Raw genomic sequence first — 23,361 nt, 5'->3', positions numbered from 1 at the left:
AACAAGAGTTTTGATTGGTTTTTTTTTTTTGTTGGGTTCGGCCCGTGAAAACCTAATAAAACTGACGGCGTTTGTTTAACTGAATTACCAGCCTTCAACCTACCACGGACATCCAAACAAACTGGATTGTATACCTTAGCAGATGAAAGGCTAAAAATGATGTGAGGCTTTTTTGATATTCCTATTGGTTCAAGAGAGAATCGATCGATAGCGAAGTCGGACAAAAGATAAAAAATTTCCAGCAATATTCCAGCCAATACTCGTCAAAATCTGAAAAAACTACATACCCTTCGAGCTCGTTAACTGAAACAAACATCAAGTTTGCGGTCTCCAAAGAAACTGAGTTTATAAAGTATCAAGGGTTCAAGAAGAGTAATCGCTATCTAATATCTATTCATTTACTTTTTTTATTCCTATTTTTACATGTCAGAAATGTCCGGAAGTTAAATCGCGCGTCTCTTCTTTTCAACTTGCACATGTTTCAGTGCGTTATAAAGTTCGTAGGGAAAGGATTTTTGACAGCGTGTTACTGTCTAAGTAATCTATGTTTCGATTTGTTGGATGTCTTTTGAAAGCTGGGATGCTAGATACGGAAGAGAAGCTAGAGAATTTAGGGCTTGAAGTGACATTCAATCCGCCTGAATACGGAGATTGCTTCTGTACCTTGGCTGCACAGGCTCTGGGCATTGAAACCCAGAGATTGAAGAACATGACTCATATCTCAATGCTTTGGGAAAAGTGATAAATCATGGTTCCCTTCTTTTGTGCGGTGCAATACAACTGTTAACGAAATATGCAAATCGATATCTTAGACGAAAGTCCAGGAAAACCCTCAGAAATTGCCAGACTCAGTCCTAAAGAAAGAAAACAATGTTTCTCTGCAAACGCATCTCTTTTGGAATTACGTTTGTTCAAAAAACAAAAATGAGGAAGGGAAATCAGTGAAACATTGTATTTTTTTTTGGATTGACTCTGACAATTTCCAATAAAGTAAATCCGAAACTAGAGAAGAGCGATGCAAGTTATCCACGCCAGAAATAGTTTTATCTCACCCATTATCGCCCCCCGTTTCATTTGTCGCTTGCTTATAAACATACGTTTCAGCTTCGCAAAAGGCTGTTATTGGGAAGCATTTGACCTATTTGGCGGTCTACATTACAGTAGAGTCCACATTAAGCTGATGCGCAAGATTAAGTGATATCAATTAACGATTATCTTTAGCGAAACAGAAACTATTGTGACCAAGACGAATTAAGCCAATTCACGTAATGATTAATGCGCCCGAAACCTATTTAGCTCTCACTTTTATTTACCCAGTTAAAAAGGAATCATCAAGTGAGAAAGTTTGAAGTGTGCTGTTACATAAAGCTTTCAACTTGCCCTCACCCCCTTCCTCCCTCGCTTTCTTTAACGCAAATAAAACTTGTTTCTATTACCACCTTATCCACAACTTTTTACAGCTCAATCTGCACAGGCTAACAATTTCTTAATAAGTTACTACTCCTATAAAGCACCCTCATTCCGATAAGCTCTCCACTTTTCAGCCAAGATATTGAAGAAGTGCTCAAGCTTTTATTCCAGGAAGTGTCTCAAACAGAATTGACTGACCAGTTCAGGAGAGTGGCCGTGCAACTTCTCAAGACAAGATTTCCTGATAAGATTAATTTATTTACAAATAATTCAAGATTTCACTGACTTTTTGCAACGCAGTTTGACACATTTACGCCCAAGAATTTTTTAGTAATTATGGTAGAGTCATGCTCGATCCTCTGACTACGGTATTATACACAAATTTATGCCGGTATAATTCATCTGAGCCTAACCGTGACCGTCAAATAGCTTCAAATAAGGTCTTTGAGATCTCACTATTTTTACTGGTCGTCAGTTCTGGATCTCAAAGACTCTTTGCATCTGAAGACTGGGTGGCCAGTCTCCAAATGTTACTAAATATGCAAACTTTAATATCATTCTTCGTATTACAACTTTCGCCCAAACGCATATTTCATTGAGAAACACACCGTCTCTTCGCTTCTTACAATTAGAATGTTCTCTGCCTAGCATGCGAGAGAATCGTTGAGACTGGGTGTATATCATCCCCTCAGCGAATAAAGAGACACAAATCTCTGTGATATTAAGAGAAACGTCTTGCTATCTAATTGTTAAATGAAATCAGCTCTTTGCTAGTCTCAAAAACCGAAACAGTCACGACGTACAAATTCCAAGAATCAGCAAGATTCTTTTTGTAGGATTGCTGATTTAAGGAAACAAGAGGCTCCAACTAATATTTCGGTAGGGATGGGTGTCAATCAGCCACAGTTTAAAAACCAGGCGTCAGTGTGTTATGAAGGACAATGGAGTTAACGGCAGTTTGAATTCTCCATTCTAGTACCTCAAATCGCTTCTATACGAATTTGTTGCTGGATAAATGGCGATCGCTAAAAGTGCGAGAAACACTCGTACAGATGTAATTAAAGGAAAAACTCTGATCTTTGAGGCCCAGTCTAAGACTTCAAGGGATGTCACTGTCAAGTTATATTCGTGCGGCACCCGAACTAAATTATTTCTGAGATAGCGATCGAGAACTAGCTATTATTCAAATACAACTGAATCAATTCACCCTTTTTTTGGCCTTCACATATCGAACTGTCATCGGAATTTCACTGCCAGGTTATGGTTTTAGCCAGCCATATGATTCAATTTGGTTTAAACCAGGCCTTCTGAGATATGGCCAAGAAACAAACAGTTATTTATATAAAAATCATACGAATAGAGTTAGGCAAGGTGAGAAAATGATCCACAGCCCTATGAAACCTTCAAGGTGTTGTTTTTCAAAATCTGTACGTCTACTTAAACGGTATTGTTTGAAATTCCTACTCTGGACATTTAGTTTCACATAGAAAATGGTGTCTAACAGATTTCACTTTCATCTTATTTTAGAGTTTATTGATATTTCAAGGTGTTAATGATAACGATCTGGAATAGGTTCGTAAAGGTGGTTTTAACGTAAAACGTATCTCATAGAACAGGAAAGTGGTCAAGATAGGCACTCGTCCTCTTGTTTCCCGCCATTTCGAATACGAACATGCTCTTTGTTGCGTACAATAACTTGACCTTGATCTCTCTTTGGTCAATATTGAAAGCGGAAATTCTTTACACGTGGACGTGCTATTTCAGTGAAACAACTGTGAAACACACAAGAATCTCTGAGTAGAGGGACGCTTAAGGCTCCGATTGGGTGGTTTGAATAAGGAGAAACCGAGGAATATTGCTCACAAGTTCAAGATTACAGAATAAAGCCCGAGTCTTGTACTTAACAATTATTCGCAGAAGGCGAGGTGAATATCGTCGAATAATCCCCGAAACGGAGTCGAGGGGATTATTCGACATTATTATCCAACTACACCTAGACGAGTACAAATAGCGCCATAGACGAGGACAAATATCACGCGGTATTTGTACTCGTCTATTGTAGTACCGGTTAAACAGGTTTTCTCGCATCGCGCAAGCGAAGAGTTGGATTGTAGTTAGGAAAAAAAAAAAGTGGCGGACAATTTGAATCATATTTTCGACGACGAAGAGTCAGAATGGCTGGAAAATATAGGTCCCAGTTCATTAGATGAATCGAACGAAGAAAAACAGCTTGACGACCAGAAAATTTCTTCATTTAGTGAAGAAAATAGAAACAGCGACACAACAACGCGCCAATTCCGTTCCGCTTCGTATAATTCTGTCACGCACTCCCTGAAATAACAGTTTGGCTTGTTGGATAATCGTTATTTGTATTTTGACCCGCCCTACGGGCTCGTCAAAATACGGCACAACTCGTAAAAATACTCAGCGATGCTGCATAACAAAATGTCTAATAAGATATATACATTCACCGAACCTGAGGCGAATAATTGTTTTAGTATAATTTCAGAGCTGAACAACAAAGAAATTTCTAAAAAACATAACATTTTAGTAACATTTATTAACATTTTATTTCAAAATTTTATGTAAACCGCGTGGAGCGGTTTATATAGCGTCATCTAGGGAACCGCTCGACCAATCAGATTGCTGGAAACTCTTTGCTCAGCTCTGAAACTATACTAAAAGGTGTTAATCTACACCAGGTATTATGGAACATGATTCCTGTTGTATTTTCAGTTTTCAGTGTTTGGGAGATCAAAATGCTTCGGAAGCTGATGGATTTTCAAATCAGTAAGATCTGAAGCAAGGCTTTTAGTGGACTCTGCAGGAATCAGACAAAGTAAAAAATTCCTCTCTCAGTGTGCAATCGACAAAGACACTGATCCACGCTTTTGTATCTTCGCAACTTAATTACTGTAACTCACTTCTTTTTGTTCTAACTAAACATCAGTTTGATCGTTTACAGAAAGTTCAGAACGCCACAGCTGGGATCATTTTCTAGATTACGAAATTTAAACACATTACACCGGCTCTCATAGACCTACACTTGCTACCTGTATCGTTCAGAGTTCAATCGAAAATCTGCTTCTGTCTGTCTTTAAGTCGCTAGACAATCTGAGATCTGTTATCTCTAAAACCTGCCTCCATCTATGCTTTTCATTAGTCTACACAATATCTTCTGTCCGTTCCACGGTCACGTGCTCTAGACTTGAGGATCGCGCTTTTGCTCATGCTGCTCCTGCCTTATGGTACTCGTTGCCATGCGTTACCAATCAGATCCTTTAGCCACCTAGCTACTTTTCAGAAAGAACTCAAAACCGTTCTTTTTAGGAAAGCGTTCAGTACCAGTTTATAATACACGATAAAGCGCTTTTAAATGTATGCATAGCTTTTAGCAGTTATTTAAATGTTCTTTTTTTGGGTTTATTTTATTAATTATAAGAAAGAACCCATTTACGATACGGGCAGAACAAAGCTCATCAGAACAAAAGTTTGTTTCACCCCTTCTTGCTTCTTTTCCTTCTTCTTTTTCGCTACTTTTAATGGATTTGTCGATGCGCCAGTCGGCATGTGGTTGTCTGCAACTTTATAATTGGGCGATTAGTTACGCCGCCCAAAAATTACTTTTGATACCGCATGAGTTCGCTTCCAGTTTACTCAATAAAAGTGCCGTTCCTAATCTGTTACAACGCTGGTGACATGGTTAAAACTGCAAGACAGACCTCAGACAGTTTTCGTTCTTGTGGATATTGTCTATCCGATACCAATCCGCGAGAAAGGATTACCTAAATGTAACTCCTTTTTCTAAAAAAGGAGTTACCAATTGCTCTACCGCTCTACCAATTGAGCTAACAAGCCAGTTGGCTTGTTAGCTCAATTGGTAGAGCGCTGCACTAGTATCGCAGAGGTCAGTGGTTCGAATCCCGTACAGGCCTGAAATTTTCTTTTTTCAGGTCTGATTTTCACTATTGCTCAAATAGTGCTCTACTGCGAAGGATCGTGCACATATACGTTTCATAACCGCAGTTCATACATATGTTTCATATGTTTGTTGTTGTTTGATTTATCATCTACGGGTTTATGTCGAATTAATTTGATGGCTTGCTCCCAGTTGGCTTGTTAGCTCAATTGGTAGAGCGCTGCACTAGTATCGCAGAGGTCAGTGGTTCGAATCCCGTACAGGCCTGAAATTTTTTTCAGGTCTGATTTTCACTATTGCTCAAATAGTGCTCTACTGCGAAGGATCGTGCACATATACTATGTACATTATCGCATTGGCGTTACGCTCTATTTCTCTGTAAAGTTTTGATCGGTCACGCTCCACAAATGACGAGAATAGGAAATATTTCGATATTTCTTCACAATTCTGTACAGAAATTTTAACATTTTTTTTAACGTTCTGTTAACATTCTTTAGCTCTTGAGGTAAATGTTTATACTGTTCTCTAGGAGTCTCATAAATTAGGCCTTCCTCAAAGTGCCAGGGTGTGCAGTCAAAATCAATTAAAAAAATCCTTAACCTAATTAACAAAAATTACTGATAAGAGTGCAGTGTTAACTCATTTATTCTCTGAATGATTGACACGCGACTTCTTCATATAATTTCAAACCCTTCATAGAAGCTCAGGAGTAATGAAATTGCAACATATTTTAATGGTTAAACTAGCTATGGGGGTTCAGTTGTGATTAGACATCGACATGAGAGAAGCTACCATATAAAAATCATTTGTCTTAAAAAGCACTTCTAAGGTATGTGTGCTATCTTATTCAAAATGCAGATGTATCTACCCTGTCTAGAGAGCTTTTTTCGACTTTGTAAATCCTTGTGGCTCCGAATAGCTTCCACAATTTTTCCTTGGTTATGTTTATGGAATTAGTAAGCAGCTTGAAAAGATTGTTGTTGGTTAAGGTAAAAACTTTTGACCCCTCTCTTTATTGCCTGCTAAAGGATTTCAACATTATGAGAGGTGGATTGTCTTATACGTCTCGGAACGTTGAAAATGAGGTTCGGAACAATATTTTGGTTTTAGACATGTATTTAACAATTATTCCAGGAGCGCGCGTTGGATATGAGATGATAGATAGCCAACGAGACACGTAGCACCAAGTTGACTAGAATAATGTCATATCCATCAAGCGCGAGTGGAATAATTGTTTATTAAAAAAAACCGCCCCCAAGATATTAGACAAGTCCTCTCGCCTTTATTTTGTAAGAAGAAACCGGAGTGACGATGTACAGATATTAGACTATGGTATATTGGCTCGTATACCATACTGGCTAAGCCAATAAAAAGTCTTGAATTGCATTATCCAATGATCCAGTTTTTAATAAAAATGAATAGCCAACAAGCGGAAGAATTTATTAGAATTCAATTAGTATTACATACGTGACAGACCTCGCGTTGTAAGATATGAATTAATTAGATAAGCATATTGAAAAGAGTTCTCTTTTTGGTTTATAGAACAAAGCGGGTTTGACAATGATCATCTGAATGATGGTCGAATGAGCCTGCGATGCTGCGCGTTCGGAGCAAACACTTTATTTTACATAGTGATTGAGTTCTCAGATATATTGCGTTGCCAAGGTAACTAATTAAAGACTTCTTATAAGGGGAGACCCTTATGCTTCTAAGAGCAAACTCCTCTCAAATATTCGAGGAGAAAATTACAAATGAAGCGCATTTGCTAAAGAGAGGCTACCCAGAGGACCGTCATTAGCACAACCCTCTCAGAAGTGAATTAAAAAACATGAATTTAGCTCTTCAACAAAAGCAAAAGATGAACCAACGAATCTTGCCTTTTGTTACACAATAGGATCGGGATGACAAAAACCGATAGACATTACAGTAGTGCTAATTAAGTGGACGCGCAAAATTGAATGATGTCAATTAATAATTATCTTTATATTTAGCGAAACAGAGACTTTTGTGACCAAGACAAATTAAATCGATTCCTATAAAGTTGAATGCGCCCGAAACCCATTTAGTTCTTAGTTTTATTTACCCAATTAAAAAGGAATGATCAAGTGAGAAAGTTTCAAATGCACTGTTACATAAGGCTTTCAACCTCCCCCCACCCCCTCCCTCGCTATCTTGAACACAAATAAAACGTGTTTCTATTGCCACTTTATCTACAAATTTTTAATTACGGCTGAATCAGAACAGGTTAATATCTACTTAATAAGTTGCCACTCCTATAAAGCACCCTCATTCCAATAAGCTCCCCTTTTCTCAGCCGAGATTTTGCAGAAGTGCCCAAGCGCCTATTTGAGGAAGTACATTAAGCAGAATTGGTTGATTAGGTTTGAGAGAGGCCATGCAACTTCTCAAAATAAGATTTTCTGATAGGATTATTACATTTACAATAATTCAAGATTTCATAGAGTTTTTGCAACGCAGTTTGACGCATTTACGCCCAAGAATTTTGGTAACAATGCCGGAATCATGCTCGATCTTCTGACTACAGTATTACACAAAAATTATGCCGGTATGGTTTATCTGAACCTATCATTGACCGTCAAATAGCTTCAATGAAAGTCTATCAGATCTCACTATTTTTACTGCTCGTCAGTTCTGGATCTCAAGGGCTCTTTGGATCTGAAGACTGGGAGGCCAGTCTCCAAATGTTTCAAAATATGCTAACTAAAAATCATTCTCGGTATTACAATTTTCGCCCAAACACATATCTCATTGAGAAACACACCGTCTCTTCGCTCCTTGCAATTGGAATGTTCTCTGCCTAGCATATGACAGAATCGCTCAGACTGGGAGTATATCATCCTCTCAGCGAATAAAGTAGCACGTGTCTCTAGGATATTAAAAGAAACGTCTTGCTATCTAGTCGAATCAGCTTTTCGCTAGTCTCAAAAACCGAAACAGTCACGACGTACAAATTCCAAGAATCAGCAAGATTCCTTTTGTGGGATTGCTGATTTTAGCCAACAAGAGGCTCCAACCAATATTTCGGTAAGGACGGGTGTCAGTCCGCCGCAGTTTAAAAACCAAGCGTCAGTGTATTATGAAGGACAGTGGAGTTGCCGGCGGTTTGGATTCTCCATTCTATCACATCAAATCGCTTCTAAATGAATTTGTTGCTGGATAAATGGCGATCGCTAAAAGTGCGAGAAACACTCGCACAAATGTAATTAAATGAGAACCTCTGATCTTCGAACCCCGGTCTAAGACTTCAATAGATGTCACTGTCAGGTTATATTCGTGCGGCACCCAAACTAAATTATTTCTGACATAGCAATCGAGATTATTCAAATACAACTGAATGAGTTCACCTTTTTTTTTCACCTTCACATATCAGACTGTCATCGGAATGTCCCTGTCAGGTTATATTTGTACAATTCTGCGTGAGACTTTTTCAGTCCCTCCAACTTTACAGCGATAAAGAAAGATTTTATGTCGTTTGGTACTTACAGTATTGTGAGCTTTGTAGTCCTGTCGAAAACTCCCAGGGGTAAGTTCTTTAACTGATTATTGGACAAGTCCCTGTCAACAAGAAGTCATCCATCACGTCGGATGGTTAGATTTGCAATGTCAGAGAACGCGTAGAACCTTGTATGACTCTTACCGGGTGGAGAGGGCTCAAAAAAGCTGCTGATTTAATTTTCATCTTGAAATACGTAAGTAAGGATGGGCCTTAACCTTAACAAATTTCAATTAACTATGATTTCCTATCTCATCTGAGACAAATAACATTAATCGATTAGGTTTGAAGGAAGGCTTTTTCGATGAATATGAAGTGGGACGCTAGAATGGTTACAATCCCATCGATAAAATTTACGTCGCGGACGACGAAAATAAAGCAACATTTTCTAAAGCTCACCAAATACTTGATAACGGATTATTAGGTAAACTGAAGCTTTTCACACATTGTTTTTCACACATTTACTTTTTTCATATTATATGAATAAACCCAACGTGAACAACTGATTCTAAATGGTCCAAGCGAGTTAATTATTAAAGCAAAATACCACACTTTCTATCGGTTTACTGGCGTAATAACCCTCGCAGGGTATAAGAAGTTGTAAAGGGGTTTACGTCAGCGGTCAAAATTAAAGAAACCTCATGCTCTCTGACTTTCTCAGCCTTTGCTAGTCTTCAAAAGTGAAACAGTCAAGACGGACAAATCACCAGAATAAGCGAGTCTCTCTTTTTTTTCTTTCTTTCTTTTTTTTTTTTTTTTCCAAAAGATATCTGATTTTAGCAAATAAGAGACTCCGACTAACATTTTGGTGAGGAAGGTTGTTAATCAGCCACAATTAAGAAAAAAAAAAACAAAAAGAACAAAACAAAAACAAAACAAAAAAAAAACAGACAATGAAGTTGCGGCGGTTTGGATTTTCCATTCTATAACCTCAAATCGAATGTGTTGCTCAATAAATGGCCATCGCTAAAAATTTCGAGAAACACTTGCACAAATGTAATTAAATGGCATACTCTGATCTTTCAAACCCGGTCTAACATTTTAAAAAGTGTCATAGTCAGGTTATATTCGTACGGCATCCGAACTTCATTCTTCCTGAGATATCAATCAAGATGGGAAAGGAATTAACTGGACTTACTGCAATAACTAGAGATTATTCCAATACAACTGAATTCACCTTTTTTTCCTTTTAACCATCGGACTGCCATAATACATTAAGGTAACTTACGAAATTCATAGTCGTGGATTTGATTTTTCATTCACTCTAACAGCATTTATTTGGCATTAGGTCCAGTTTTAACATCAAAAGTGAAATCAAGAAAGTCGTCGAAGCTCCTTGTCGCATTGCAAGTGTTCCCAGCAGGTACCTTATCGAGTCCAAGTGATATATTTTGCTTAAGCCATAAATCGCGATAACGTGCTGTGCGCTCTTTGTTACATTGCTGTAGAGATATATCAGTGACATGCATCGGAAGAAAATTACCTTTACGCTGTACTTTTAATCATCTCAGTTGATAGTCTTTCACCGTTAACGGTGGTGAAGTAATTTTTTGCTCTTTGGAATATTTTCTCCATAAAGGTTTTGTGATCGATTTTAATTTGACTCCCCTTCAAGAAGACTTTTTTATTTAGTTGCAGCACAAACGATGCTCATATTTCCCATGTAATGCACCTTTTCGCGTGACCAATTGTAGTTATTGAAGCTAAAAGTACTTTTCCACTTCTATGTATAAAACTCGAGTCCCGGAGTTGCCGAACAGAGCATTATGATGAGCTTGAACCATTTTTAAGATTGACTTTGCTCTAGACAGATTTTAAGGAAAAATTATAATAGTATTGCGTAACGGTCTAAGATCCCTAGATCACGGTCTACTAAGTATCAATTTGATCGTTAACAGAAAGTTCAGAACGCCCCAACTAGGGTAATTGCACAAACTAAGAAATTTGAACACATTGCATCAGCTCTCATAGACCTACTCTTGCTTCTTGTATCATTCAGAGCTCAATTCAAAATCTGTTTCTTTCTATTTTTAAGTCGTTAAACAATCTAAGATCTGTTATCTCTATAACCTGCCTCCAACTATGCTCTTCGCTAACCTACACAATATCTTCTGTTCGTTTCCCAGTCACGTGCTCTAGACTCGGGGGATCGCGCTTTTGTTCATGCTTCTCCTGCCTTATGACATTCGTTGCCGTACGTTACCAACCAGATCCTTTAGCCGCGTAGCTACTTTTAAGAAAGAACACAAAACGTTTCTTTTTAGGAAAGCTTTGGTTTCTAGTTTTTGATAAATGATAAGGCGCTTTTAAACAAGCGCATAGCTTCTAGCGTTATTTAAATGGTTTTCTTTTTTTGCTTATTTTGTTAATTTTATTCAAGAACCCATTTAATTACGATACGGGCAGAACAAATTTAAAGGTCATCAATTTCGTCCCTTCTTGCTTCTTTTCCTTCTTCTTTTTCTTTCCTTTTCCTTTTCATGGATTCGTCGATGCGCCAGTTGACATGTGCCTTTTATAGGGGTGGTTGTCTGCAATTTTATAACTTGGCGATTAGTTACATCGCCTTTAAATTACTTTTGATACCGCATGAGTTCACTTCCAGTTTATTCTAGATAAGTGCCGTTCCTAGTCTGTTACAACGCTGATGACATGGCTAAAACTGCAAAGCTGACCTCTGACACTTTTTGTTCTTCTGGATATTGTCTATCCGATACCTTAATGTACATCTATTTGTGAAAACACCGTCTCAAAGGAGCGGTTTTGGAATTTGCTCGCTCCGAGGATTGGCAATGTCGATAGCGTCATATCTTGTACAATGCAGGAATAGTTTCGTTGTGCCGTTACCCTGCTAATCACCCTTTTCCCTTTGTGTAGCTCTGTAATTCAATGTGCGGAGGTCCTTATATGCCAATATTCATTCTAGATTCCAGACTGTTGGATTTTGAGACCTTTAGGATGTTGATACAACCATTTTACAGAATGACCCACGCGCTTCTCTTTGCAGGCTGAATATTTCGTTCATAGTGAAATAGATTTCACCAAAGTTAAGAGGAAACAATCAAATCTGAAGAAAGATATGTTATGTGTGTGATTGACACTTCCCAATTTGGACATACCATGTGCTTAGTGATCGCCCGTCGAATGTGAGTGAATCTGTAGAAAAGGAAGCCCTTAAGATTGAGACAAGAAAATGATGGGTAATTTCCTATAAGTCGCCGTGCAGGTGAATTTAAATTTCCTAAAAGAACAGTGATTAGAATGAAATCGTGTCAACCAACGCCTCATGATTGTTGACACTTAGCCCAGCGTAAACTGAGAGTTCTACGTGAAAGTTAAAAATCTCCTCAGTATAGCTTAGCCGTTCCTCGTCGATATGTAATAGTTTTGGAGTAATAGATTGGGTTGTCTCAGTTTCTTAAACTTTAGTCATTTTGGTAATATCAATCATCTTCAATTACCATGTACATTATCGCATTGTCATTACGCTGTATTTCTCCGTAGATTTTTCATCGGTCGCGCTCCAAAAAAAACGAGAATAGGAGATATTTCGCTATTTCTTCACAATGCTGTACATAAATATCAACATTCTGTTAACGTTCTGTTAACATACTTTACCTCTTGAGGTAATTGTTTGTACTGTGCTCAAGAAGTGTTTCATAAATTAGGCTTTCCTCAAAGTGCCAGGGTGTGACAGTCAAAATCAATTAACAAAATTCTTAACCCAATTAACAAAAATCATTGATAAGAGTGCAGTGTTAACTCATTTACTCTCTGAATGATTGACACGCGATATCTTCATATAATTTCAAACCCTTCACAAAAGCTCACGAGTACTGAAATTGCAACATATGAAAATGGGTAAACTAGCTATTGGGGTTCAGTCGTGATTAGACATCGACATGACAGAAAGTACCATATCACAATTATTTGCCTTGAATAGCACTTCTAAGGTGTGTGTGCTATCTTATTTAAAATGCAGATGTATCTATACCCTGTCGAGAGAGGTTTTTTCGATTCTGTAAATCCTTGTGGCTCCGAACAGCTTCCATAATTTTTCCTGGGTTATGTATATGGAATCATTTAAAAGCTCGAAAAGATTGTTGTTGAGATTATGGACAGGATTTAGAAGTGAAAGGAAAACTTTTGACCCCTCTCTTTATTGTCTGCTAAAGACAGATGACCTGTCTTATACCTCTCCTCAGAGCACTTGAAAATGAGGTTCGAACAAAACTTTATTTTTAGAAATTAAATGTTAAAGTGCACCTAGACCCAAATTTTTTTTTTCGCTTAACGAAATGAGTTTTGTTTTTTTTTTTTCAGTATTGCTGTGCAAAAAATTTTTAATTTGCTCAAATCTTTAATTTTCTGTGCCCAGTCAAAATACGGAAAATCGGCCACCATCTTGTCCCACGACCGAGTTTAAAGAGGAATGGCTCTAGCGGGTAATGTGACGTCAAATCGATAACACGAAAGTCTGCATTTCACACATTTTCACTTGTTTGGGAAGGTTGTCGTCGATATTGTCCGAAATATGCCGACTGGGTGTGTTGTATGAGAAATGTATGAAGCGCGATACCCTCTTGCAAATTTCGCACTTCAGCTTTGAATTACGCATCGATGCCTCGTCATCTTTGTTTTAGTTTTTGTAAGAATGGAGTAAAGCACTCTGTTGTGTTTGCTTGACATTTTTCCATGTGAGATTTTAGCGTTGAACCTTTGACGTCACCTCCTCTGAGTCCTGCAATGAACTTCCGGAACATGGTCAAATAATGGCGGACGCGAAATCGTGAATTTAACGGCCCGAAAAAAGATAGTTCTGGGGCTCGGTCTAGACAGAAATTTGGCAGAGTATGCGAGACACACTGAACACAGAAATGAAAAAAAAATTATGTACTAAAATTTTGATCTCAGGGGCACTTTAAATATCAAGCAGTACTTTTCGCCACTGAAAAGCACATTGAGTCATTTCATACCACGAAATGCTTAGCGATAGGTATCGTTTTAACTGCCTGCATTTTACTTTGGTGGATCCAAACTTTTTATTCCCTGCTCTTGAGAATGAGACGTCTCCTAACCCATCAAGCCCGGTTATTGATGTAAAGATATCTGATTAAATAATAAAGTTGAGAGGGTGCTATGGTTTCTTTACTCGCAAACCATCTCTAGCCTCGTTTTGTTCGCCAGTGATGACGAGATAAATTTTAGCTGGAAGAAATTTGCGTTCGAGCTTTGCAAATAGCGAAAAGGCAGGCAAGTGGTGGGCAAAGCTTTGACTTAGGACTCTTAAGACTTCTGACTTAGGATTTTAAACCAATCAGAGTCAGCTTTTAATGAAATGAAAAGGTGCTCTAGTTTAGTCATGGAGTAAAGACCCAATTAATAAGTGCATAATGATTGTTAATAGTTATGTGAATATTCACATCAGCATCACTGTTTTGACTCTTGCAGCTTGCTTGTGTTCTGTCGTTCGTTTGTGGAAAGTTTTACCAGTCTGGCTGATAATGAAGTAAGACGATTGAAGATGTGATGTCGTGAACAAGTTATGCATAGGGCTTGATTTTCATTGGCTCTAATGGTTCAAATCAGGAATCATTTTTGTATTGTCATCGGTTTCTGTGCCACGTTGATATTGCTTAAGGGCTATGGGGTGTCCTAGGAGAGTAAATAGGCACTGGTGCAAGAGGGCAGAGATATGTCTAATTCTGCACAGGAAAAGAGCGAAGCGAGCTGAACCAGCGAAACAGATATATCCTGGCGCGGAACTGAGTACTGTACTACATCTAAACATCATTTAAACATTAACTGAAGTCCCTTAATGCGGCTAGAGCTGCATAGAGCTGGAGCTCGGACAATCCATGAAATATTAACTTATGAATGTGTTACTTACAGGTGATACAACTTGGAGTTGTAATTGAAGACTCTAGGTGGTAGCTCCTTAATTTGGTTATCATTCAAGGACCTAAGAAATGGAGATAGCCTATTATCAGATCTCTCCTCCATTCCAAGAGTTAGTCAATGTCATTGAGTCCTTTTCACCATTTTTTGTAAAAATTAAGTTCGATAACTTAAACTGGGTATGTGTCAAAGTACCATTTGAAGAGTGTTGCAAATTCTCTCAATGGACAAAAATGAAGCAAATTAGTTGTCACATTCAGTGCATCTGATCAAGATTTTGTTCTTAATATTTTCCCCTAGCAAGTTTAGGTTTTTCAAACTTCTGAACGATATTCCAGACAGAACCCTGCTTTACTTCATTGGAAATTGCTAAACTCAATCCTAAAAAAAACGTTGTCTCACTGCAAACTTAACTCTTTTGGAATGACGTGACTTTGTTAAAAAAAAAAGGGGGAAATCAGTGAGACGTTCTTCCTTTTTAGGATTGAGTATGGAAACTTCCAATTGATTAAAGACGGACTAGAGGAGTCCGATGCATATTATCCATGCCTGAAAAAATTTTATTACATCCATCACCGCCTCCCGTTTCATCTGTCACTTGCTCACAAACATACGTTTCAGCTTCGCAAAAGGCTGTTATTGGGAAGCATTGGTCGTAATTTGACTTATTTAGCTGTTTGTTTGCAATTGTATTCGGTCAAACTTTATTCTGTTTAAACCTTATTTGTATCTGTATTTTCATAGACCAAATATTACAAATTTGTGGGATACATTACTCGCGAAAGGACATGTGTTTCGGTATAGTTCTGAAATAGTTAATGTAAAGTTAATAACTTACCGACTACTCAGGCTGAATAGTCTCGCAAATCAGTCATCAGGCATTTTGTCTTAACTTTCTGAGTGCGTATGGAAATTTTAGCGAAATATTTTAGGGGATAACATACGTCGTTAAATATCTACAGTAGGCTGAGGTACTGATTGGAACCCAAATCCCAATAGCAAGAATAATAAATTAGGTGCGCATTCAACATTTTGTTTTGTTTTGTTTTGTTTTGCGTTTTGTTTTGTTTTGTTTTGTTCTTGTTTTTGTTTCTCTTTTGTTATATTTTTTTTTCCACCTTGAATGGCTATCTTTTCTTCGGTGCTAAAGATGTCTGACTGAGCATTCCTTGAACCTTGCAAAACATCTGCACCCCTGATACATTTTGGTCTGGTACACTTATTCTAGAGTATTTGACATTGAGAAAATGCCAACTAACTGCAAGTGGTCTTTACCACTAAAACGAGAAGCCCAACTACGTAAAACATACATAAGCAGTACATTTCGCCATTGAAAAGCGCAGCGAATCATTTCTTCCCACGAAACACATGTTGATATGTGGTCTTTTAACTGCGTGCATTTTAATTCGGTGGATCCAAAGTTTTTATTTCCTGCCCTCGAGAATGATAAGTTCCCCAGCCTATCGAGCCTGATTATTGTTGTGGAGATCTCTGCTTAAATAGTAAAGTTGAGAGAGTGCCAAGAGTTTAAGATTTGACTAAAGTTTTTAAACCACTCAAAGTCATCTTGTGATAAAATTTAACAGAGACCTAATCTGTAAGTGCACAACGATTACTAATATTTATGTGACTATTCATAACAGCATAAATGTTTTGATTCTTGCAGGTCCTTTGTGTTCAATCCATTTTTTGTGAAAAGTCTAACCAGTCTTGCTGATGATGAAGTAAGGCGAATGGACACGTAATGTTGTAACCTGTTATATCTAAGGCTTGATTTGTATTAGCTTTAATGGTTCGAGTCATGAATTATTGCCTTATCGTTCTCAGTCTCCGAGCCACAGATATCAATAATATAACGTGCTGGTGAGCGTTCTAAAAGAGTAAATAGGAACTAGGACGAGGGGACAGAGATTGATCTATTTTCGCACGGGAAAAGAGAGAAACCAGTAACTACAGTTACCGCCTAGCCTGTTACGGGACTGAGAAGAGAGCACTGAAATAACATCATTTCAAAATTTTTATAAAGTCCCTTAATGCAGCTGAGGCTGCATGGAACTGGAGTTTGGCAAAAATATTACTTAGATCAATTTTCAAATAGCCAACTTTTTTCAGTTCAGCATATGCATTCATTGTATGCAAAAAGTCCAAATCATTCAATTATTTTTATCATGATTGCTCGCGTCGAGGGAAAAACCACATGGAAAGTGTTCCTATGACTTGTTTTGAAACTAAATGAGATAAGTTAGTTACGATTGAAATCGCATTTCTGATAAATACAAAGCCGTGATTTGAAGATTAAGGTAAATTTGGCCTTCAGAACAGTTTTTTAGAGGTATCGTAGTGATATTATAACTTTTGATCGGGTGATGACATGGGTTGAATAAATTAGATTAATAAAAGTAATTAATGTCCCTTCAACAACTTTTTTGAAAGGTGTGGTACTGATGACAATGAGATTGGTATTTGAATCAGAATTTGGAATCGCATTGTTGGTAAATGATTTGAGTCAATTCAGATGTTTTAAGCCTGTGATGGTATCAGTATTAGTCCCTTAAAATTTTGTGTCGTGGAGCACGCAATGGATGTTTTTTCACTCAAAACTCTTACAGCTCCAAAAATCGAATGAATAAATCGTTACGCAGTTTTTTTGATGTTTTGCGTAAACGTTCATTGGGGTTTTGAAATTATTTTTCTTTTTTTTTTTCTAGAATAATTCGTTGTCAATGGTCATCAAGATGTGTTCCCTTATGAAAACGAAATAGATGTCCTCAAAGAGCGGAATTCGTCACCTATCATGGTTAGAAATCTTATTTAAGTATCCAGAAACTGATGAGAAAAGACACTTGCCTCTGTTTAACTCACACGCTCTAACAGTCATGCCACTCTCTTTTAATCGCATATTAAGGCTATCGGAGACCCTTGAACTTAAATACTTTAAGACCCAGCTTTTAACAAAAACTGTAGCTTTACAAACTCTTTATGATGCAACAAACCAAAAAAGGAGCTTAACATCAATGTTAATGAGATTGCATTGTTAATGAAGAGATTTTTAGGTCATATTCTAAACAATCCATCAAACATTAACTTATGGAACAACAACAAACATATGAAACATATGAGTGAACTGCGGTTATGAGACGTATATAAGAACGATCCTTCGCAGTAAAGCACTATTTGAGCAATAGTGGAAATCAGACCCGAAAAAAATTTCAGGCCTGTACGGGATTCGAACCACTGACCTCTGCGATACTAGTGCAGCGCTCTACCAATTGAGCTAACAAGCCAACTGGGAGCAGGCCATCAAATTAATTCGATATAAACCCGTAGATGATAAATCGAACAACAACAAACATATGAAACATATGAGTGAACTGCGGTTATGAGACGTATATAAGAACGATCCTTCGCAGTAAAGCACTATTTGAGCAATAGTGGAAATCAGACCTGAAAAAAATTTCAGGCCTTTTCATTAACTTATGAATGTATTACTTACAGGTGAGTCAACTCGGAGTTGTTATTGAAGACTCCAGGTGGTAGCTCCTTGATTTTATTTCCATTAAAGTACCTAAGAAATGGAAATAACTAAGTTTAAGATATATGCGTTATTAACCAAGCGTGAGGTCAAGAGGGCTGGATATTGGCCGAATTCTGTTTTTGCATTTTTATTGACCGAGATTTTAAAGAAGTGCCCAGGCGTTAATTCGAGGAAGTACGTTAAACAGAACTAGTTGATTTGGTTTGACAGAAGCCATGCAACTTCTTAAGATATAAATCCCTGATAGGATTATTACATTTACAGATAGTTCAAGATTTTTGCAACGCAGTTTGACGCATTTACGCATAAGTAATTATGCCGGAATCATACTCGATCTTCTGACAACAGCATTATACACAAACTTATGCTGGTATAATTCATCCGAGCCTATCAGTGACCGTCAAATAGCTTCAATTAAGGTCTTTCAGATCTCACTATTTTTACTGCTCATCGGTTCTGGATCTCGAAGACTCTTTGGATCTACAGACTGCGAGGCCAGTCTCCAAATGTTTCTAAATATACTAACTTTAAAATCATTCTCAGTATTACAATTTTCACCCAAACACATACTTATTTCATTGAGTGACCGTCTTTTCACTCCTTAAAAATGGAATGTTCTCTGCCTAGCATATAAGAGAATCGCTCAGACAGGGTGTATATCATCTCCTCAGCGAATAAATTGGCACGTGTCTCTGGGATTTCAAAAGAAACGTCATGCTATCTAACTTTTCTAAACTTACTCAGCTATTTGCCAGTCTCCAAAACCGAAACAGTCATGACGGACAAATTCCAAGAATCAGCAATATTGTTTTTGTAGGATTGCTGATTTGAGAAACCAAAAGGCTCCAACTAGTATTTCAGTAAGGACAGGTGTCAATCAGCCACAGTTTAAAAACCACACGTCAGCGTATTAGAAAGGACAATGGAGTTGCCGGCGGTTTGGATTCTCTATTTTATAACTTCAAAGCGCTTCCCAACGAATTTGTTGCTGGATAAAGGACCACCGCTGAAAGTGCGAGAAACACTCGCAGAAATGTAATTAAATGATAAACCCTGATCTTGGAGGGCCGGTCTAAGATTTCAATGAATGTCACTGTCAGGCTACATTCATACGGCACCCGAGCTAAATTATTTCTGAGATGGGGATCAAGAGGGAAAAGGAATTCACTAGACTGAAACGAGTCGGACTGTTATCATGTATTAAAGTAACTTATGAATTACATAAGGTCGTCTATTTGAGGTTCCATTTACCTTAAAAAGCAATTATTTGGGTCTTGTTCCAGTCTAAATATTTTCAATAAAATCAAGAAAGCCGTCGAAGCTCTGCGTAGCAGTGTAAGTGTTTCCAACAAGTTCGTTATCGAGTTCAAGTGATGTTTCGCCATAAATCGCCGTAACGTGGTGTGCACTCTTTCTCATATATTGTCTGAGATCCCTATATCGCGGTCGACATATACCGAACAGACGGTGTGGTTATCATTTCTTGTGATAGTCATATCCAGTGTACGGTTACAATCAGTGATCGCCTCTGGCAGGTCTACGTTCAATAAGACATAGCTCTAGAAACTACAAAGCTCGGTGAAAATCACCTTTTTGATGTACTATTTACACACGAAACGAGAAATACGATACTTTTTTATCGGTTTCTCTCGCCTTGATGAAACCTGAAATAAGTGCCAACTTTCTTGACAAAAAGTGGATTGTTTTCCGGAAAATTTAACCATTGGGATTCAACAATCCAGAACAACCAGGTTCTAAACTGTTACATAGAGTTCGTACTGCAAACGTTTATGGTGCAGACTTTCTCGTCTTCGTTTGGTGGGGAGATAGGGTTTGTGATAAGGGACTGGGGGCTTTGGGGCGAGGATGTAGAGCTAGACCGGCGGTGTTTTATCGCTCGCCGTGCGTTGACTTTTTTTCTCCCCCGACTTTATATTTTTCATTCGCAAGTAGTGAAATTCTGCCCGAAACCACCTCAGTCCCTCCCATTACTCAGCTGGATGTAACAGCAGTAAATAAAGATTTACCTTGGTTGGTACTTACAGTTCTTTGAGCCATGCAATCCTTTTCAAAACTAACAGGGGTAAGGTGAACTGATTATAGGACAAGTCCCTATCAACAAGAAATCATTTCATCAGGTAGTTAGATTTACATTGTTAAATAATGCTGAGAACTTTACATGACCCTCACCGGGTGGAGAGGGCTAAAAAAGTTGCTGATTTAGTTTTCACTTCAAAATAAATGGTAAGGATGGGCCTTAACATTACCAAATATCAATTAACTATGATTTCCTATCTCATCTGAGACAAATAACATTGCTCGATTAGCTTTGAAGGAAGGGTTTTCGATTAATATGAAGGACTCTCCAAACAAGTAGCCATGATAAAACTCTTTGGTAAAAGTATTACATAGAAAGATAATTCACGATTTCTCTAAATCGGTGAAAATTTTGACTTTTATGATTTTTCAGTTATCAAAAAAAAAACAAAACTCTATGTCAGCGTTAAGGATGGTATGCTACTCATACTGGTGTATCACAAACCAATCAGATTGTCTCATAAGAGTATGTATCACGTACCAATCAGATTGCCGCATTTTTGGTGTATCACAAACCAGTCAGATTGTCGCATTAGAGTATGAATCAAGTACCAAGCAGATCAGAGAACTGGGGTATGCTTGCACAGATTAGAATACTGTCCCTCATGCCAATCATGTAAGGAAATTAGGGTACCACAATAAGTTGCGAAGGAATCAACCCAACTTTGACACACGTCAAGATTAAAATTAACGAGAATCGTGAGCTCATCTAGCTAGTGTAATAGTTCATACCCTTCGTGAGGACTTTTTTCGCTATGATTGGTCGGGATTAGAAAGGTCGTCTGGCCGAAATTTTCCTACCATTAGCAAGTTAAAACATGTTTTGTAAACCGGTCCTTTGCATCAATGATATTCGATTGTTAATCTTGTTTTTGTCTCCTTGTTGCTCTTTTTGCAAAGGTTGAAAAGACCACTAAGTTATTTCGAATTTCTGCGTCGACTGCCTTAGTAAATATCCGTTTCTTTGCTTCTGAAAGTTCTCCATGAATGAAACGTTGTACTTCTGAGTGGTCCAAGGGAGTTCAATATTAAAGCAAAAGACCGCACTTTCTATTGATCGGTCCACTGGCGTAAAAACCCACGCGGAAAGAAAAAAGTCGTAATGGGGTTTACGTCAGCGGTGAAACTTTATGCCCTCTAACTTTTAAAACTTTCTCAGCCTTTGCTAGTCTTCAAAATTAAAGTGAAATGGTCAAGACGAACTAATTCTGAGAATCAGGTAGATTTTCTCGCCGGAATGCTGATTTAGGGTTACTGTCAACAAGATAGAGCGCACTGAAACATCGTCCCATGTTGCGCTTGTATAGAAGAAACCCTAATACATGTATACATAAACTTAGAGTAGCTAGCGAGCTAAAAAATAATGATGATAATAACAACAATAATAATAATAATAATAATAATAATAATGGTGGCAAGTATTGCAGACGTGGTTTAAGTTTATCCGTTAAATTAAAGTCCGCGCCTATCGAAAGTAAGCCAAGTTCAGAGCGCCAAAGCCTATTGCGAGAAGTGATTAGGACACTTTGCTGTGTGTCGAGCAGTTTTGCTAGACTGTGAAGTGTCTCTGAATTGGAATTTTCAGCTACATTTAATTTTGTTGGATTTGTGAGTTGATTTATTATGGTAGAAGGACGACTACATCACCAGGCAAGCGGAAGGTTGCGGTGAAGTGAGCAAATGAACAGAGATTTGTTGGAGTGTTAAAAGATGGCCTTGGAATTGGTGTAGTCGGACAACCCACCACGGTTGGAAAGTGGAAGAAAGATGGGTTATATGCAAGCGATGCGAGCTCAGTCGATAGAGAAGGGATATGGTAATTTGGCTTTGACCAAACAGAATTTAAGGGATCAGGCCGCCAGACTCGATAAGTTTGTCGGTAGTGTTGTAGATACGGTGCGTGCAGTGATCGTACGAGGCGAGCCAGCGCAAAGTAAACCGAGTTTATTGGAAGATTTGAATCATGATGATATCACTGCTGAGATACGAAATGCTAATTTTCTAGAAAACAGGACTAAAGTTAGCGAGCCGTGACGAGAAGAGCCTGTAAATAGGCCATTTTACAGTTGTGTACTTAGTTGCCAAGCCTTTGATTCAGAGTGAGGCTAAAGGTGACCTTGTTGTGATAGAGACCAGTATCTAGTTAGCATTACAACAAACTGATTTACATTTGAAAAGCAGCAAGGTTTGTATCATAACAAGGTCACCTCTAGCCTCACTACTGTTCAAAGGCTTGGCAACCAAGCACACAGCTGTAAAATGGACTATTTGCATACACAAGATCAGTCTGAAGAGATGATGAACACCTTGAATGATTTCCAATGGGAGCTGTTGGAACAATCGTCACTGTTACTCGCGTTAGTAAACACGCGTGAGGGTGAATATTCAAACCGGACCATAGATACGTGCATAAAACAAAAGCCAACTGAAAGCGACTAAAAGTCCATCAATTATGTGATCACTGTGCTAATGGAGAGGGAAAAAGCGACACCTACGGAAAGTCCATTCATGTACATATAGCTTGCTAAATGTATTCTGTACTCTGTAGTAGCGGCATTTTTCGTGTTGAAAGGATGGAAAAAGAACCCAAAGGACAAAGCGACAAAGTAAATTCGGGGTAGCCGAGTGAGAACTAGAAAAGAACTTATATAGAGAGTGTTGGAGATGGGAGAAGAAGTACTTCTAAAGCAACAGCTGAGTTGGAGAGGCTAAAGAAAAACTGGAAGTTGAACAAAAAGGAAAAGAAAAACCGCGCTCTTTTGCAAAAAGAATGTGGTTTGTTGAGAGCATCATCCCATGTGAGCCATATCGATAGCTAGGCAGAAATCAGTGCTTCGAAAACTAAAGGCTAGTTTTAGTAGAAGGTAAAGGCAGGAGAAACCCAAAGAACTAAACCGCAAGTTTACAGAAGAGTGCCCTGGCCGCGTACATACAACTATCACGAAGATGGCAGCGGAAGATCCAGGCAATGCTCGACCAAAATACAAG

At 38.1% G+C, this 23,361-nt stretch overlaps 1 long non-coding RNA gene across 1 annotated transcript; it reads right to left on the bottom strand.

Annotated features, from left to right (window-relative positions):
* Positions 1 to 14,732: 14,732 nt before the first annotated feature.
* LOC148742858 (uncharacterized) lies at positions 14,733 to 20,388 on the bottom strand. The gene is made up of 3 exons (XR_015989511.1): positions 20,320 to 20,388; positions 18,235 to 18,306; positions 14,733 to 14,805 (listed from the first exon to the last, which is right to left on the bottom strand). It is a non-coding gene; the product is annotated as an uncharacterized LOC148742858 (long non-coding RNA).
* Between the last annotated feature and the right edge of the window lie 2,973 nt (positions 20,389 to 23,361).

This window comes from Stylophora pistillata, chromosome 1 (genome assembly GCF_964205215.1).
Source record: "Stylophora pistillata chromosome 1, jaStyPist1.2, whole genome shotgun sequence".
Lineage (NCBI taxonomy): Eukaryota > Metazoa > Cnidaria > Anthozoa > Scleractinia > Pocilloporidae > Stylophora > Stylophora pistillata.
This window is presented reverse-complemented; position numbering and strand designations above follow the sequence as displayed.